Genomic DNA, 7,449 nt, shown 5'->3' with positions numbered 1-7,449 from the left:
GGATAAATGTATATATGAAAGGAAGTTTACTAAGGAGTATTGATTCACAGAATCACAAGTTGAAGTCCCACAATAGGCTGTCTACAAGCTGAGGAGCAAGGAAGCCAGTCTGATTCCCAAAACCAGAAAAGATGGGAAGCTGACAGTGCAGCCTTCAGTCTGTGGCCAAAGGCCCAAGAGCCCCTGGCAAACCACTGGTGTAGGTTCAAGAGTCCAAAAACTGAAGAACTTCAAGTCCAATGTTAGAGTGCAGGAAGCATTCAGCATGGGGGAAAGATGGAGGCCAGAAAACTTAGTCTAATCATTCCACGGTCTGCTTTTATTCTGGACACACTGACAGCTGATTTATTAGATGGTACCCACCAAGACTGACGGTGGGTCTGCGTTTCCCAGTCCACTGACTCAAACGTTAACCTCCTTCGGCCACACCCTCACAGAAATACCCAGGATCAATATTTTGCATCCTTCAATCCAGTCAGTTCACACTCAATATTAAACATCACAACTCAGAAATAAAATAGATGTAACTCACTGGTCCAAAGTTAACATAAGAAAGATGATGACACGGAAAAGTATTAGGTCTATACTCAAGGCTCAGCTGTATTATTTAGGAAACAAACTTAGGATTTCCTTTTATACTCTTTGCTTATACTCTCTCCTCAAATGTCTTTCATTTCACAGCATTTTTCTTTTTTAAGTTTAGTTAGTTAAGTAAAATTGAATTAGAGAATAACTCAACCACAAAGGCTTTGTATTTTTTTAGCTGATGCTGATATTGATGAGAACTACATATGCACATAACTATGTTTAGATTCACAGCCTGCCCAATGTCAGTGAATCACTCTGTCTCCAGAAGTTGTCCACAGGTCACCCACAACAATAGACCCAACCACTTGGCAATAAATAATGTTCAATTCAAGAAATGTTTATTCAGATTACTAGGTAGGACTCATGGCATAAATTTTGCGTTATAGGTGTTTTCTCTAAAACATATTCTATCTACAGAAATTTTATATCTGTTCTTGAGAGGAGAGCTAGCCAGCAGACAATATTCACTTGGACTATATTCAACGGCTGAGTGTATTAATAGCATTAACAAAATAAAGACAGATGTTATTTTTGCCCTTCTTTAATACAAGCAGCCTTTATTAATGCAATGCTTTTATTAATTGAAGTACAGCTTTAATTTTAACTAAAATTTTCCTAATGCTTGTACAAAGAGAGTTGAAATGTCTCCATAAGATGACATTATACACATAGTACAATATGGGCACTAACTGGGTTGAAAACAACAGAACAGTTAGAGAGATATATTGAATATTAATAAACTATGTCTAGATTTTCATTTTACTGCTTTTTCTATTATTTCTAATGTGGTAAAGTATTACATCTCTTTCTTCTCTGTTAAACGAAATATTACCTTAGAACTGCTCTTCTGATTCAATGTCTAAAATCATGAAATAAAAAGCACCTTAACTCTAATGTTGTTTTTTTAAAAAATGAGAAGCTTATTTCAGGGGAAGTCATCTTTTAAACATTTTTTGAGTTGAAATCAGAAAATCTGAGTGCTGGAAAAGAGATTCAATTCCAGGAAATCTAAGGCCAAAACTTAACAATACATTATGTTACCTTACAAATGATGTAATCAAACAGAAAGACAAATAATAATAGATACAAGAAGAGAATGAATAGATGATAGATTCATAGATTCATAGAGCTACAAGTATATAAATGTTCATTACTTTGTTGTTTATAGCAATACAAAGTTGGAAAAACATAGTCTCACTATAGAGAATTAGTTAAAAATAACATCCACATCAAAAGCCTTCTATACAATTAGCAAAAGTGATGACTCAAAAAGATAGTTTTGTTAACATAGTAACATATCCTTCATTTCTGCAAGAAAAGTGAAATGTTAAAAACAGGTTCACTATGATCTTATTTTTGTAAATATACATCCTCTTCCCCCCAAAATCCTAAAAGCTGCTATTCAATCAACTAGCCAAACTTTTAAGATCTCTAATCTCCAGATAGAAGATTGTTTATTTTCTTTTCGCTTTCTTGATTTTTATTTTTCTGTAGTAATCAGGAATAATCATGAGGGAAAACTTCATAAATTCAATTATAAACTATCTTAAAATAATTAAAATAAAAACACTGCCTTTTAATATTTGTGAGATTTGGCCAAATCGTAATTAACTCTGAAATTAACCTCTACCTTATAGGTTTTTGAAGAAAATAATTAACCATTCAAGATCAGATATTAAAAGAAAAATACATTTTGAAAAAAATTAGTAAGAATATTATAAACCTGAAAGGAGAAATAGGTATATTTGAAAATAACATATAAGAGTGGCAAAATATAAAGTGTTAAATGAAATAAATACCTCTTATAAAAACCTGATGAAAAATACTGCAACAAAATATTAGAAATTTGAAGGAAAATGTAAAATAAGATGGATAGATTATGGTGGTTAAGTTTGTGGGCACAGGTGTCAATTATGTGAGGTTGAATTCTAATTTCTGAATGTACAAGGTATGTGATTTGGGGCAATTTACTTAACCTAGTTTTTCCTCATCTAAATAAACAGGGATAACATTAATATGTCTCTAATAGTGTTATTTTGAGGATAAATTGAGATAATATAAATAATGTTATTACTCATGGTAATAACTTATAAAATATTGAAGTAATTGATTTTCTAGAAGTAAAATTGATTCAAAAGGAGACGAAAATATCAAGAAGCAAATAGTCTACTTTTCAAAGATGAACTTATCGTGATAAACCTTTATCTTAGCATTTTGCTCACAATGATCTCCCTCTCTCCCTTTCTCTAAATCTTAATTTAAAGTTTATTTTTAAGTTATCCTTTCAGTATTTATGGTAGGCTGAATAATGCACCCCCATCAAAATATCCATGCTCTAATTTCCAGAACTTGTGAATAGATTACATTCCATGTCAAAAGGGTCTCTATAGATATGAGTAAGGTTCAGAACACTGAGGTAGAGAGATTATCTTGAACTATCCAGGTAGACTCAATGTCATATGAGCCCTTAAAAATGGATAACCATTTATTTTTGGCTTCAGATGGAGATAAGATGATAAAAGACAGGTCAGAGAGAAATTTGATACTGCTGTCTTTGAAGTTAGAAGAAGGAAACTCTAGGAAAATAATGTGGATAGCCTGTGGAAACTGGAAAAAGCAAGGGAATGAATTATCCCCTAGAGCTTCCAAAAAGAAACGCAGCCCTACAGACATCTTGATTTTAGCCTAGTGAGAACTGTGTGAGGCTTCAAAGCCATGTAACTGTAAGATCATAACTTGAGTTGTTTTAGGCCACTATGTTGGTGGTAACTTGTTACAGCAGCAATAGAAAATTAACACAGTATTATATTGTGATATTCAAATACAACCATGTACATGGTCTTGTTTCCCCAGCTAATACAAGCTCTCTGAGGTCAGGCAGAGAATTCTACATCTCTGTCTGTAACCTGTAGCAACTAGCATGTTGCTTTACATATAGATGGGAGTGCTCAGTATTTATTGATTTCACTCTCCTCTTCCCTATTATACTCTACAATTTATTTCTCTGTACATCCAGTGAATCTCAAGTAGTCAGGCTTATTTGGATTAATGTAGGTAGGTTTTTAGTTACAGGGTTTGGAATTAGCACAGGCACCCAAATGGCAGAATCCCCAAGTCCTTTCAGAAATAGCTTCCCTTCATACAGACTCTGCCATCTGAAATATTAATGCAACAATCATCTTTTATTCTAATCACAAGCATTTCCTCCTAATAACCCATGATTTCACTAGCTGCTTGCTTTAATTACTGTATAGGCACTCATGCACCACAAAGAAAATATGAATTACACATAGACTACACCACTTCCTTCAGAGAAGTGCACTGCTGATTGATGTCAAGGCCATAATCAGATGCCATATTGGCTGGGCTCAAAAGATAGACTATTTATAGCAAAACAAAATACACATATTTAACAAAAGAAAAGTAAGAGGCAACTAGAAAGAAAAGACAGTCATAAAGATTCATGGTGTGCTTACACAAATTTTTTTTAAAAAGGTATAAATGTAGTTTGAACATTAATACTACATATTTTTGAATAAAAATCACATATAATATTTTTAAATTATTTTCAAGTTGTTTTTAAATTAAACATTTTGAAGAGAGCTATTACCTAGTATTGAACTTGGAATGTAATTCTGAAATAATTTGTTCAGCCTTTCAGCCAAAGCAGGAATCCATTCTCTAATTTTAATATATTGACTTATTGATTTAAGTTATTTGTTTTTTGTTTGTTTGGTTGGTTTTGAAAAAAATAGCAAAACCTGAAATATGCATGATGCTTAACAGATCAGACTGTGAAGTCAGGAAGTGAAGAAGTTCAGAAAATAACCATTGCTTTAATTTTCAACAAATGTCATTATCAACTACAGGGCTGGGAAAGCATAATGACTAGCCAGGAGCATAGCATTAAAGGTATGGGAAAGTAATGAGACACTTAAGAATGTTTGAAGCAGTCAAAAGAGGCATGTTCTGCCTCTGCTATTTATTTGTCATGTGACACATGGAAGTCACTTATTCTCTCTTAACCTCAGTTTTGAAGTTAGAAAAGAATGATAATAAAAATGAAATAATCTTAAAAATTAATTTCATCTCTGTATAAGTGATCTCTCTAAAATATTTTCTCAGGTATTAAATTGGTATAAAAGAATTTAGTTTCATCAAGTTATATTGATTTATAGAACATATTTCTTTATTTCTTTTTAAACATACTTTCAAATTTTATTTTAGATTCAGAGGGTGCACATACAGGTTTTTTACATGGGTATATTGAATGACGCTGAGGTTGACAGTATGATCCATCCCATCACCCTGGTAGTGAGCATAGTACTCAAATAGGTAGTTTTTCAATGATTCCTACTCATACCACCCTCCTCTGTCTACCAGTCTCCAGTATCTGTTGGTGCCATCTTTATATCCATGAAAACCCAATGTTTAGCTACCATTTATAAGTGAGAATATGTGGTAATTAGTTTTTTGTTTCTTTTTTTGTGTGTTTCCTTACCTAGGAAAATGGCTTCTAGATTCATTCATTTTGCTTGCAAAGGACAGGATTTCATTCTTTTTTAATGACTGTGTAGTATTTCCTGGTGTATATGTACCACATTTCCTTTATTCAATCCACCATGACTCCTTGTCTTTGTTATTGTGAATAGTGCTACAATGAACATATGTGCATGTCTTTATGGTAAAATAATTTATATTCCTTTGGGTGTATACTCAGTAATGAGATTGCTGGATCAAGTGGTAGTTGTATTTGTTCATTTTCATACTTCCATAAAGAACTGCCTGAGACTTGGTAATTTATAAAGAAAAGAGGTTTACTTGACTCACAGTTCTGCATTGCTGGGGAGGCCTCAGGAAACTTACAATCATGGTGGGAGGGGAAGTAGGCATGGAACTTCTTCACATGGCAGCAGGAAGATGTGTTAATAAGTGAAGTGGGAAGAGCCCCTTATAAAACCATCAGATCGGATGGACACAGTGGCTCATGCCTGTAATCCCAGCAGTTTGGGAGGCCAAGGCAGGTGGATCACCTGAGGTAAAGAGTTCAAGACCAGTCTGGCCAACATGGTGAAACCTCGTCTCTACTAAAAGTATAAAAATTAGCAGGGCGTAGTGACACATGCCTTAATCCCAGCTACTCAGGAGGCTGAGGCAGAAGAATTGCTTGGACCTGGAAGGCGGAAGTTGCAGTGAGCTGAGATGGTGCCACTGCACCCCAGTTGGCAACTGAGCAACACTCCATCTCAAAACAATAGTGATAAACCATCAGATTTTGTGAGAACTCACCCACTGTCATGAGAACAGCATGGGATAAACCACCCCCATGATCCAATCCCTTCCCACAAGTTCCTGCCCTTGACATATGGGGATTATGGGGATCACAACTCAAGATGAGATTTGGGTGGGGACACAAAGTTTAACCATATCAGTAGTTTTGTTTGAAATTATTTGAGAAATCTCCAAACTACTTTCCACAGTAGCTGCACTAATTTACATTCCCATCAACAATGTATAAGCCTTCTCTTTTCTTAGCAACCTCACCAGAAACTGTCATTTCTTGGCTTTTTAGTAATAATCCTTTTGAGTGGTGTGAGATGGTATCTCATTGTGGTTTTGATTTGCATTTCTCTGATGGTTAGTGATGTTTAGCATTTTTTCTTTTTTGTTGACTGCTTGTGTGTCTGTCCATGTTTTTTGCCCATTTTTAATGAGGTCATCTGTTTTTTGCTTATTATTTTGTTTAAGTTCCTTATAGATTCTGGCTATTAGACCTTTGTTGAATGCATAGTTTTTAAATATTTTCTCCCATTCTGTAGGTTGTCTGTTTACTCTGTTGATAACTTCTTTTGCTATGCAGAAGTTAAGTTTAATTAGTCTCACTTTTTGTTTTTGTTGCCATTGCCTTGAGGACTTAAAAAACATGAAATGTCTCATGAATTTGCTTGTCATTCTTGAAGAGGGCCATGCTAATCTTCTCTGTATTATTCCAATTTTAGTATATGTGTTGACAAAGTGAGCATTTATTTCTGAATTATAAAAATATTTTTGCAGAAATTATGGTTAGAGTCTAAGTTTCTTTTCAAATAAACATAATTTTAAAATCAGCATTTAGAAATCCTAAATGTATTTTTTTGAAAATTTTCCGGAATTACATTAGTGAAAATAAGTCTTTACAATTAATTATTCAGTTTTTAAATGTTATGAAAAGCTAATTTATTGTGAATACAAGAGGTTCCACTTAAAAATAATCCATAAAATGTTAAATTGGTAATAACAGTTACAGTAAATTCAAGACATTTAGAATATTATCTGTCTTAAAAACTGGTCAAAACTTTATCAAAATGTGTTTCATAAAGGTAAATCCATTTGTTTATTTCTATATTCTTGCTGAAAAGACCTAGAAAAAGCTGGAACAAAAAACAAATCTGTTTTATTATACCAAAGAACTCTCAAGGCAGAGAGAAATTATAAGGCCAAGGTCTGGGAGAGAAGGGAAGACTATGGAAAGAAATTGAGAAGTTGAGGCCATATTATCCCTAAAGGCGAATGCCAATTACACAGATTACTGAGAAGCTGAGAAGCCAAACAAAACATTTGACAGATTCATGTACAGCAAAGTCAAAAACTGTAGTCCAGCACCCACTAAGAATCAGAGGCTGTACTAAGAATCAGAGGCTGTGGTAAACATCTTAGGTTCAGGTTCAGGATCAAAAAGTACCTTATCTTTGGAATATTAGGAATAAGAGGGAAAGAAAACAGAGCATTTGGCATTAAAACTTTAAACAAAAGAATGTAGAAGAAAGATAGTAATAAAGATAAGAAGGTAAATTTATAAAATAGAAAATAAAGATACAATGG

At 33.6% G+C, this 7,449-nt stretch overlaps 1 non-coding gene across 1 annotated transcript; it reads right to left on the bottom strand.

The window, feature by feature from the left end:
• Positions 1-6,505: 6,505 nt before the first annotated feature.
• LOC126955791 (U6 spliceosomal RNA) lies at positions 6,506-6,611 on the bottom strand. Its single transcript, XR_007726089.1, has one exon. It is a non-coding gene; the product is annotated as a U6 spliceosomal RNA (small nuclear RNA).
• Between the last annotated feature and the right edge of the window lie 838 nt (positions 6,612-7,449).

The sequence above is a fragment of the Macaca thibetana genome, chromosome 5 (genome assembly GCF_024542745.1).
Source record: "Macaca thibetana thibetana isolate TM-01 chromosome 5, ASM2454274v1, whole genome shotgun sequence".
Taxonomy (NCBI): Eukaryota; Metazoa; Chordata; class Mammalia; order Primates; family Cercopithecidae; genus Macaca; species Macaca thibetana.
The sequence above is the reverse complement of the archived record's forward strand: the minus strand, read 5'-3'. Positions and strand labels throughout refer to the sequence as shown.